Consider the following 12,331-nt stretch of genomic DNA (forward strand, 5'->3'; position numbering starts at 1 on the left):
CCATGCGTTGCAACCAAAGGGGGGAAGAAATTGGTAACAGACAGAGTGCAGCGATCCGTTTGTTGAAAAAAGGAAAAATGAAATGACGGCAAAATGACGTTTGCCTCCCGGAACGAAAGCAGGCATCCATTACCGGCCGGCCACGGCAATGCGATGAGCCAATATTGGCCATTTTCAATAATGTCAGACCCGGTTGATGTATGGCGCCGCACACACTAGTGTGGAGCGAAGCCACAAGACTCTCACCATCCGAAAAGTAAGCCCCCGGTTATGGCGGAAAACTAGGATTCATTTAGCTGATGGTTTCGACCGAGTGGCTTATTGGCCAACGGAGCAGGGAGGATGTTGCGGGCGGGCAATGCACACGAGATCGATGTTCGATTCAGAGGACTAATGGGTTTGCAGGACACAGGCGGCTCACACGCAGCTGCCGGACACTCGCCCTATCTTTTCCTTTCGTTCCGCGTGCACACTATCGGAATGAAAAGTGAAACCAGCATAAACCGATTGATGAAACAGAAAAAAGGGAGACGAGTACATTTGGAGCTCGGCAGGGTTAGCCAACAACCGCGCTGGAATCCGAAGTACGGCGCCAATGCCTCGACGAAGGGAACGGAAAGAAGCGCGGGAAGGGTCCCGGGGAAGAACAAGAGACAACTCTTTTCCTGCGGAACTGCGGAAGCATAGCCCGATTGAATTCAAAATCAAATCAAGCGCATCGGTGTGCGCGCCCCGGGGGAAAAAAAGAGATACTATCCGACAATTCCGAGCCCCCGGGGGAGAGCTTAACACCGAGGGTAGATGTGTGTTTCATTTTTTTTTTGCCACTCCGTTGTTTGCTTGCTTCAATCGGAAAAGCATCACGCACGTGGTAGGCAAGCAAGGACATACGGGTCCGCCATCGAATGGCACAAGGACCGCATCTCGAACGCATCTCCCAGCACACACGGGCTCTACATAACCGCACTCTTCAGAAATGCGCAATGATGGAACTACTCTCTACCGGGAATGAAGAACTACCCTCTACGTCGGGTTTGCGTTCTACTCTGAAAGGGAAGTTGGTACCAACACGCGTATCCTGAAGTTGGCTCTTTTTTTGGTACATCCTTTTTGTAATGAAAGGATCTCAAACGAGGCAACGCATCACGGAGGCAAATGGATTCCATCGGTTTCTCCTCGTCTACAATGGGGGGCCAATAACAAAACGTTGGCAGCAAAAAAAAAACAAGCAAACCCCAGACCGAAGCTAGGATAACAACGAGGGTAAGCATGGTACGGAAGAAAGCAAAAAACAAAACCAAAAGAACGCGCGAACGCCTGGTGGGGAAGAAAGAAGCAGCGGACGGAAGAAGATAAATTCCGAATACATACATTTCCATGAAAATGGAAAATGAATATAAATCGAAATAAATATCAAGCAAAACTGTTTTTGAGCAACATGGAACCAAACCATCGCTTGCAGTTCAGGCCAGCCTCGCGTCATCGGAACGTTTCGGAAGCGAACAATGTAAACAGGCGCACGCATGAAATCTAACCCTTCGTTGGAGGACAACCAGTACAAAGGAGCATAATAAAGCACGACACACAAGCAGAGGGCTTCCAGCTTCCTGCGTCGTGGCTGAAACAAGCGAGCAAAAGGGAAATGCTCTATCATCATCATGATCGAGGATGCGCGATATGATTTTTCGTTTTTTTTTTTAGCGTAATACTTTCACTAGCGGAATGTAGTTTTCCCATTCATCGTTCAAGGATGTTTGTTTCCGCTTCTGGAGTGAGCATTTCTTGCAGCAAACTTTCACTTAAACAACAATCTAAAAAGAAAGGTCTGGTAGAAGGAAATCACTATCTATATCTGTGAAAGGATAGATTATAATCATTTGCAAAATAAACTATATATCCATAATACATAATTCAATATAAACATGGTAGGCATTTTCATAAATTGGAGCTTTAAATCTGTGTAAAAGTCAAAGCGTCCCCCCCGTAAATGACATGCCTAAGCTCGATCGCCTTTTTCCCAAACCTATTCTTATGGTGTGGTTTATAATCAAACCCCAAACAGTCGATTCTCTTTAATAATACCTCCCATTAATCCTCTCGCGAGAAAATAGAAGACAAATTCTGTACATTTTTTTCGTGAATCCATTGAAAATGTGGCCGATTGTAGATCGACCAAGTTGGTTTGGGGTACTAATGGAAACGTTGTAGGATCTCATTGATACGCCCAAACCCAAGATACTATCAATAAGATGACGATAGCTTGAGCGTAAGCATGGGGAATATGTGTGTGTGTGTGTGTGTGTGTGTCTTTGGGTTAGTCAACCGAATAGAGTTGTTTCGGAAGTGATCCTTGCAAGCAGAACACTTGGAACACCACACAATCACAACACTTTACGTTTGTTTGGGTTTCGTTTTTACACCCGGCATCCCTGTCTCCCACACACACGCACCTACCACCTACCTTCAATCGACGACGGCACACCTTTAATGCCGTCAAATCGATGAATAGCAAACAATACCTTCGCCTCCATCGAAACCCTCGTCTGGCGGCTAAGAAGGAGAAACATATGTTTATAAATATCTTCACTTAGCGCGCCATCGCAGCCTAGTGCCGTGATAGTAGGCAAGGAGGAAGCAAAAAAAAATACTCCACAACGAAACGTCCCCCCGTCCTTCGGTGAAGTGAGGAAAGTAACAGCCAGCGAGACATCGTAAAGCCTCGTTTTCCTGGTTTTTCCTTTCACACCCAAAACCACCAACCAAGCGCGTGTACTGGAAGGCAACGGCAGTACTATACTGCTACGCCACAGACACCTCATACGCCCAACCTTCCTCCATCCATGATGCTGGAGAAATTGTATCGTTTTATTCACATTTTATGTTTTCCTTATTTTCACGAGCACCCCGCACCCATTCGGTGAGATTTCCACCCGCGGCCCGGGTGTGGAGAGTGTGTCTCGTAGGGAGAGAGGGTATCGAATTTTCCTTCCGGCCAATCGAGGAAGCACAATAACATACCCCACATAAAAAAGGGAAGAAAATATTAGGACATACTAAAGGAGAACGCCGGCAGGCGGGCGCGGGTTGGCGTGGAAGATGGAGTGGAGGTGGCTGGTAGCAACTTACGGAATTTTCTCTTCTTTCTTGTTCTCCCCCCGTTCACAGCACACCACGCCACAACAGTTCACACACCACATCCCGGACGCTTTTATGGGTCGAATCGTCCTCTCAGCTGCGTCGGAGACGGCAGCCATCGACCCGAAATGGGCCTCGCCAGCCAGCCGCACCCGCCCGACACATTTTATTTGCGTCGACGGTATTTCCCGCTCACACTCGCGCGCGCCGGGTTTTTATTACGGCTTGAGCAGGTCCGGGAAGTTGAAGAATTTTTATGCGTGTTTGTTTGGAATAATGAAGACGGCTTTATCGGAATCCTCGAGACGCCGGAGAACGACGGCTTTCACGCCACCCTCCTTCCGAGGCACATTGTCTGGGGGGGAGGGAGGGAAAGGACCACATGTGTGTGCGTGTGTGTTTCTTTTCTGGTTAAGGGCTCGACCCCGACACCCCCCGAAGGCTCACACCTTTTCTACCCCTCCTGCGATGTGGCGCGGCCAATTTTGGACGGAAAATCATATGGGTGGAAATCGAAAGGCCCTTCCACAAAAGCACAACAAGTCACCGTTTCCGAACGAAATCAAGTCATACGTCCAACGATAAGCAGCCGAGGGTTCGAAGGATAGCAGCGTTCGATAAAAAAAAGTCAAGACGAGCATGTGAACGCATCAGGTTTTTTTGGTGGGAATTGAGGCATCTGTCGGTCATGCAATCTAATAATAGTCAAATACATATTAATGACCGACGAACGATTAAGACAACTGTTTCATTCTTGTACTCTTTGGTCTTCAATAACTGGAACAAAAAAAAGCGGTCGAAATTAAACTTTTAGCAGTATTCACGGTCTTTTAAAAATCCTCTGAAGACATTGGTAACGTCCGGCACGTTGTTTAAATATAGTTACCAGATACCCATCATGAAGAAAGTGTTCTGTTAGTCGGACAACGTTCTTACCTAAAATAAAAAAGAAGAGAAAAAAGAAAGAACATTAGTATCGAACAAGAGAAACGAACTGTTTCGTTGTTTAATTAAAAACCTGAAAGCGCAATGAGAAGTGTAAGCGCATTTGGTCGGAATAAATCTCTGATGAAAGCGCGGCCTGTAGCTGCCGGCAACAGCGGGAAAGTACTACGATTTCCTTTCTAGTTTCCCTCCACTCATTAACGATTTTCCTGTTCCTTCCTCACCACCGCCATGTTCCCTTTAAATTCATCTTTTTTTCTTCGTTTTCTCATCAACCAAACACTAGCGTTGGTCCGATGTTTTCGTCCCAGGTTTCCGGGTGAGTGACACAAGGAAGAACAACAAGACTTGACCAATCAAAATCCCTGGTGGAGAGTGCGCAAAGAACAAACCAAAAGTCCTCCAAAAGTCCGCCTAGCGTTGGGAAATGCGTATAGCGTCTGTGAGGGAGAGATAGAGAGAGAGATGAGGAGAAAAAAACAACCCCCGTTGCGTATCACTGTCAATTGTAAAGTCAAACATCGTCGTCGTTGTCGTTGTCGTCGTCGGCCGGTGTTTTCTCGTTTCGAGTGAAGCCGTTCCAATTCCATCATCCAACCCACGCCTAAAAACGGTACGGAAAAAGGACGACGTTCATTTGGCAGCGCGCTAGACGGTAGCGAGCGTCATTTCGGGGCCGGGGCCGTCATGATGAACGTAAATAAAAGAATATAGGGATGCGAAGGCTACGGAAGCATTTCCTTCCAGCAAACGACTATTGGAACTCGGTGCGTACGAACGGGAATGGGGATCGATCCTCCACTGTTCGGCCCCTTCTTTCTCTTCGATTAATATTTCCCAACGGAGCGACCGGCACACATTGGTAGGATTTTGGTCTTCGATAACTCACAACATTCGTAGTCGACGAAAAAAAATATATCAATTCTAAAAACCGTTTCCCCCCTCCGCCAGCGTTCGATTTTTCAACCACCACCACCACGAAGGCAGGTGAGTGAAGATGAAAAAGTAAAATAAAACAGAAACCATCCACCGGAAGGACGCAGAAGGACGACCGATGGACGTATTGATGGACGCATCCTAGCGGCACATCCGTCGTTCAATTCCGAATTAGATCGAACCGGAGCGCACACAAACAAACCAAGCTGTACATACGGTGACGTAGTGAAACTCCTCACAGTTTTCACCATAATTTTTCCGACCCTCTCCATCCGTTTCACTTCCGGTTATTGAACAGCGTTTTCCAGCGTTTTATTTTTTATCGTACCTCGAGAAGGAAATGCTGGCCAAAAATGAAAACAAAAAAACGCAATGTCCAAAATGCCTGCCCCAAAAGCAAATAAAAACGACGATCGCTGCGTTTGGCTCCGTCCGTTAGCCGCCCGGTACCTTTTTGGACCATTTGACACATACGCAATTTTTGCCGCGTGGCGAGGAGATGAATTTGCTTTGCCCAAGTCCCCGGTGGTGGTAGGCTCGACGACGTCACCTCATACCGTCACGACAGCTCCGTCTGGTGCTGGAGCACACAAATTGGATGGAAATACGCTGATACCGCCGCCTGGCGGAAAACAAAACGAACACGACCGGGCGAAGACTTTTCCGGAGGTGGTGTGTGTTCGTGGATGTTTTCCCTCCTGCTCTCGACAATCGAAGGACATGGCCAGAAAATTCCCCGTCTGCTCAATTGGTTTGGAGCTGCTTCCCTTTGATTCAATTTCCCTCCCATCCCAACCCCCGCACCACTTTATACGCATCTCCGCTTGCCTTCCCTTCGGTTTTTTTTTCCTTTTTTTTCCTCCCAAACGAGAAGAGATCTTCCGTGATTGCAGCCGTTCGCAAGCATACATCATCATTGGTAAGGATTCCTGTACAGAACCGAAAGCCGGTTCGGCTGTTATCAGGTTTCATTTTCTAAATACTAGAACACACCCGTTTGAGGCCGACAGCATGGGAGAATGAAAGCGCCAAAGGGAGGTGGGTGGCGGTAGACATTTTTTTCTTCCCCCCCGAATGCTGGCACATTTATTTATTTTTCACTCGTTTAGGCTTATGGCAAAAGGGAAAAGGAAGTTCATGAACAGGCAAAAAACTTTTCAACACGATGGACCAATAACTCCCCCTTGATCTTCTTTGCCTACGTTGCGCCCTAAATGGTTCCATGGCGGAGAAAATACTGCAAAAGATAAGGCTGATGTCAGGGAAAAATCGACGTGAAGACGGTGGAAAGCACACCAGCAGAAAGTACGGTGCTTTCCAGTCTCAAGAACGAAGCTACATTCCGGTGGAAATGAGCTACGAGCGTCGTGTTTTTCCCGTTCGCATCCCCCGCCACATTGTCTTATCAATCTTGGTCTGCAACGAAGAGAGATCGCCATGCTTCCCTTTTTCCCTTTTCCGTAAGTAATAGTTTCACGTGATGTTCTATCGCTCGGACTCGGTAATGACAAGGACGCCCGAATGAGGAACGGCCCAAAAGTTTTTGGACCCCGTTTCCTGCCGTAGATAGAAAATTGCTTTCCAAGGCCCAACTGGGTGGAAACTTATTGCAGTACCTATACCCGCCCGCACGACGCTCTCGTCTATTTTCGCCAAATGGCACAACATTGGGCCCGAGTCTCCCGCAAAGCTGCTTCCAACGAGCTCTTCTGCAGCAATGCCGATGAGTTTTGAAGTATTACAGGCAACCATATCGGCTGCAGCATTGGAAAAATCCAGGGACGCAGGAAGAAAAGGGAAAATAAGTTTCTCCATCGAATATCATCATCAAGCATCGCTTCAATCCGAGATGCTAAAGCAAGCGATAGAACAAAGCGAACACAAAACACTACGAATTTCCACCAGCAGCAGCAATGCGGGAAATATGCTAACTCTACGCACAACAACACGAGCGTCAAAATCCAACACGGACTTGACGACGGAGCACAGGGAAAACATAACTTCCGGTTCAGGCCGCTTCCACCGCGATTACCCGGAAAAGCCCGCGTTCCCAACAAACAAATGAGCCGAATTGGACGGATGATGATGGTGGTAGATTGATTCGATTGCGAACCGAGGGCAGGGGTTTTTCCTCGCCCAACGTCCGCAATCAGTCCGCTGGCTAAAGGATTAATTCCCTATTTTGCTGAATGTGCTGGGACATGTGAGCGCATAAAGCCGCTACGATTTCCCTGCACCATTGCGGATGCGAAAAGCCCCCCACAATTGGATGAATTGGATGCTGGAGGATCAGTGAACCCGGTGCTAATGGGTTGCCGCACTACGCGTGTGGGGGGGAAAATGCATTCGCCAGGATTAGGTGAAAATGCGTGCGTTAAATAGAATGGCAGTGGTTTCGTACGATAAGCCGAGCGATTGATGAAATTAAACTATCAAAGATTAGCCGTCCGATACACACGGGCCCGATCGAAGGGGGAGATGCATAGAAAGGATTATCGAACCAGGGAAGAAAAAGGATTATTTGTTAGCGTTTTGTTTTTTCTAAAATTTGCTGATAAAACGAGTACCATTCGTGGTCGAAAAACTACCAAATAAACTAACCACCACTTACATTACAAGTCATTATGCAGATGAATTTGAGGTACACGTTTTTGAAACTGACACACAACGTCGTTAGTTTATCATCTACCGTATACATCAGAATAATGTGGAAAAAGGACATCGGGATCCTCTGTATCCGGCGTTCCATTTTCAACCTATTTCATTAACCCGTTCTATGTGCTGGCATTCATTATTCATACACCGTCGTGCGAGTGCTTGCTATCGGAGGAAAATGCGTATGACGGTGCAAAAGAACGACGAGGCTTCTCATGATAACGTGGGCCCGAGGTTTTTACCCAAGAAGGAACAAGGTCCGTCGGAAAGGGCTGATTTTCCCGGCAATAGTTGTTTCGGGTGCAAATAAGACGAAGCCGTGCAAAACACCGACGCACACACTGGGAGAAAAAGCCCAAAGAACCCAGTCAAACAGCGTACCGCATACATCGTCGACTTCCTGCGGAGAGTCGTTCCGTTTGGAGCGATGGCTCAACTGCGAGGGCGAAAAAAAAACTTAACTAATTTATTTCTTGCCAACAAACTACCCCGAGAGCCTCCTCCCCCGAGATGGTGGTGCGTGTGGTGGATGAAAAATAGAGCAAAATGAAAAACCTCTTCCACATCATCCGAGCCTATCTTGCGCATCCTTCGAGTCTGCACGATGTGATGAAGGTACAGAATGTAGACCGGACCAAGTAGAAACACGCTCTTTCCTTCCGAAGGTTCTGAGGAGAAGAAAAACTGAAAATTGGCACACAGACGGTGTACGCTGCTGCAAACAGCTCGGTAAAAAATAAACCCACTACGAAAAGTAGAACGCAAAAGCGGATGGAAGGCTCAATGAATTTCCCCGCCAAAAACCGCCCGACATTCCGCTCCGCCACGGGAATGAATTCGGTGGAAATATCATGGAACCCATGGACGCTACACCGAATCGAAAGTAACGTACACGGATGCGCGACAAAACCACGGCCAAGGGGAAGGATGCACGATAGGCAAGTGCAAACACCGAAAAACTACGTACAGCAGCCTCCGCCTGGTGGTGAAGTTGGGCTTGGGCCTTCGGAATAAAAACAAGGCTCCAAATTTACAGCCATCACAAGCTACCCAAGAATAACAAAAAGAGGGACACACAAGCGGAGCGCTAAACCAGTGTAGAAAAAGGCAAGATAGAGTTTACTAAGTGAAAAGGGAAAGAGAGATACCAGATAGCCCCACCAGGTTTAGTGGACGCCAGCGTACGCCAGGGACAAAGGGAAAGGGGAAAAGTTTATCATTTAGAAAAGTTTGCTGGCTTCACAATTTTGTTTGCTTTTTTTTACTTTTCCACCCGGCGGTTGGAAAACTGTCGGGCCCTAAATGAAAACAGTGACATGCACGACGACATCAGCGATCGCTCTTCGGGAAAACACATTCCAGGTCCGGCACCGCATCAGCATCAGCATCATCATCAGCAGCATGATGGTTGATGCTCCCCAAGCTGACGAACATGATGATGATGATGTTGATGATGTTTGAGGAAGGGACCAACGGGAGGAATTATAGGAAGGCAAGGACGAATTCTACATCGACACCGCGCGGTAACGATCCGTGGAAGTGGCAGGCGTGGTGGAGAGGATTTAGAGCAAAAATTAGAAAATTATGCCAAACACTATTCCGAGGGAGGGCAGGTTGCCATCAGGGAGAACATTTGTGTACGCATGTGGGTATGTGTGTGTGTGTGTTAGGTTGTGTTCTTGATGAAGCGAAGTGAAGTGGCTGATGGATTGTGTTGGGAAAAAAGGCTTTCCACCGGTTCGTACGACTGCTATGCCGTCACATTCGTAGCATGCGGTGTGCTTTTCCACGCCGTACCGTGGGTTTTCCCGGTCTGTTGCGGAAAGACTTGAATTCAATTTAGCAAATTAAACTCTGAGCTTTCTCGACTAGAAAAAGAGTCGTCAACGAATGTGAGGACTACATTCATCTAAAGCTACACAACAAATTTCGACAAAAGTTTTCGAGAGACACTAAGACGGAACAAATGTCGATTTTCTTTGGATAATTGTTTTCCCTCTAACGGAACATTGGCACATAAACATTTTAAAAAAGATCTAGATTCTAGAATCTTTATCGCACAAAGAAAAACACATTTCTCTAGCAAGAAAGTGAATATTTCAAACCCAATTTATATCTTTTAAACGAAATAAAAAGTCTGTTAAGTGATGTGCTATGTGTGAAAATCGATGGAAAATCTTCCATCAACCAATTGAAAATAGACATAAACTTCTAAAAATAAAGAAACAAACATCAAAAACAAAACACAAACATCACTCAATTGAAATGTTTTGGAAGGTTAAAAAACCAGAAACGTATCTATCGAAATCATTCTTACGATTGCAAGACAACAAAATAACCCGTTCATTATCCACCTCACCGAGGGACATCCCTTCCCCCCATCCACCAGGCCTCGTTCGAACGAAAAACCTCGAGTGGATTGTGGTCTTCGTAAGGCTTTTTTTCTTCTCCTCTTTAAGCTTATATTTATTCCTTCCCTACCACAACTAGGCTTAATACAGTACGAGTAAAGTCGCATCGGTTAGGCAAAACGGAAAATGCGTTTCAGCTCACCTCAAACTCGAAGCCCCAAATGCGGGGGGCTTGCAGCGTGGGCACGAAAGGGTTTGGGGATCTCTCACACACCCGTAGTAGTAGCGCAAATAAGCCGAATGGAGAATATTGAGCCTCGCAGCGTTTCGGGAAAATGATATTCGATAAATTTCCACATCAAAGCAAATATCACATTGCCTGCGATGGTGGTGGTGAAGGTGGTGGTGGGTTTTCCACAAGAAGCGGATTCGAAGTTTGAAGAAAGGAAAGGACCTGGGATGGTAGAGGGTACACACGAACGAAGCGCGGGTGGAAAATATCATGGACATAGTTTAGAGTTTGACTAGGGCCGGGGGTATTTTCCCGGCTAATGCTACCGAACGCCGACTGTTGGTACAGCGCTTCAGACGCAAGCTGAAAGTTTTTACTTCAGCTCGACAAGCGGGTGTGCTCGGAGTGAAACAGGGAAGGCGGGGGGCCCGTTTGAATATTGTACACCTCCCCTACCTTTGCTTCCTCGCCCATAATTTCCACGAGGAAGACAAACAACGGTTCCGGCCAAAAGGGTTTCCGTATTTCCTCATCGTTTTTTTTTTGTCTTCCCCCACATTGCACTGGTGGGAAATGGGGAAAACTCGAAGCGATGGAGATACAACCGTTGCTTTTAACATTCCACGCAGAGGAAAACTGAAACGCTAACCGTAGTAGTAGTAATAGTAGTTGTAGTAGTAGTAGTTGTGGTTGTTGTACTACCAGGCATGCCAAGGATCGAGCTTTGCACGTTCGTTGGGAAAAACAACACGCGAATTGTGTTGCTCCCAACGCATTCTCCCCCTTCCGACGCAAACCAGGCTGGGCTGCTTTCACATGGCGAACGATGATGAAAATATTGTGGGAGGAAAATGGCCTCATCTCGTATAGATCTTTCCACCGGCAACGCGAATGAACGGCACGGAAAAAAGTGGATGAAGTTTGTAGACCCTTTGAGTCGATCACCATCGCCATCGCTGGCCGCCAACAATGTCGACGCAATGGATTGCTGTGTACAGCCAGCCTGCGTACCCTCCCCGTGTTTTGTTTTTCACCACCCATGCCTGTTCTATATTCAATATGAATTTTCGCTGACATTTTGTATCACTCGGCTTTGTTTTTTTGAGGAAAAAGAATGGTTCAGCTACAAACGGCGAGCGAACCGGAATAAGGACGACGAGCTGACCTTCCTATCGAGACTATCTAGAGTAGCAGCGTACGTATGGAAAATGGACCAGTTTCCCAGGGAACCGTGCTCCGATGGGCGGTTTGTCTCGTCGAGCTTTAGGGTATTGGACACCAGATATCCTTTTTTCCCATTTTTTCCACTGCAGCCGGAAAAAAAGTCGTCCCAAAAATCCGCTACCGCAGCTGCTTGTTATCGATGATGATGAAACAGAGGAAACTTCTCCCATAACATATACGCTTCGGAGTGTGTGTGTGTCTTTTGGTGGAAATTGAACAAGAATTATTATTTCTACGTAGATTAATTCGCTTGTTGTCGGCAACAAAAAAACAACAAACAAAATAAAAGGGTAAATTGGAGACGTCTTTCCAACGATCTATCGGAAGGGTTGGAAAACCCACCCAGCAAAATTATGGAAGCCTTTCTAGATGATGGAAAAGTCTGCACGCTATTTATTCGCCCCCCGGTTTTATGTAACTGCCGGCATCAAATTTGCACCGGCGCTTTATGTATTGTTACAGTGAAAAGTGAAAGTAAGCCACCGGAACAACGACCTAGGCTCCGGTTTCGGGTCGAGCTTGGCTTCCACTATTTCTTCCACTACTACTACTACTACTAGTAATATACCACTTCCACTACCAAAACGCAGCATCATCGCAGCGTTATCATCAGCAATATTACCCCACGGCGCAACCCGAGAAACTTGTCCTGCGTAAAAGGGATGAAAAATGGTGGAAAAACGGAGCTTCACCGACACCTTCCACCTTCCCACGCCCTCATTTCCGGAGCATGTCATTAGCAGGAGACCACAACACCTCCACAACACCGCCCACCACCACCACCACTACCACAAAACTATCACGTATCGCGAGCGCGTTCAATTTCAAGTGCGTTCTTTCGCTTCACCGACGT

At 46.8% G+C, this 12,331-nt stretch overlaps 1 protein-coding gene across 1 annotated transcript in view; it reads right to left on the minus strand.

Moving 5' to 3' along the window:
• LOC131262602 (zinc finger protein chinmo) overlaps positions 1-12,331 on the minus strand; it is a 46,765-nt gene that overhangs the window by 13,441 nt on the left and 20,993 nt on the right. The window lies entirely within an intron of this gene.

Source organism: Anopheles coustani, chromosome 2 (assembly GCF_943734705.1).
Source record: "Anopheles coustani chromosome 2, idAnoCousDA_361_x.2, whole genome shotgun sequence".
In the NCBI taxonomy this organism is placed as follows: Eukaryota; Metazoa; Arthropoda; class Insecta; order Diptera; family Culicidae; genus Anopheles; species Anopheles coustani.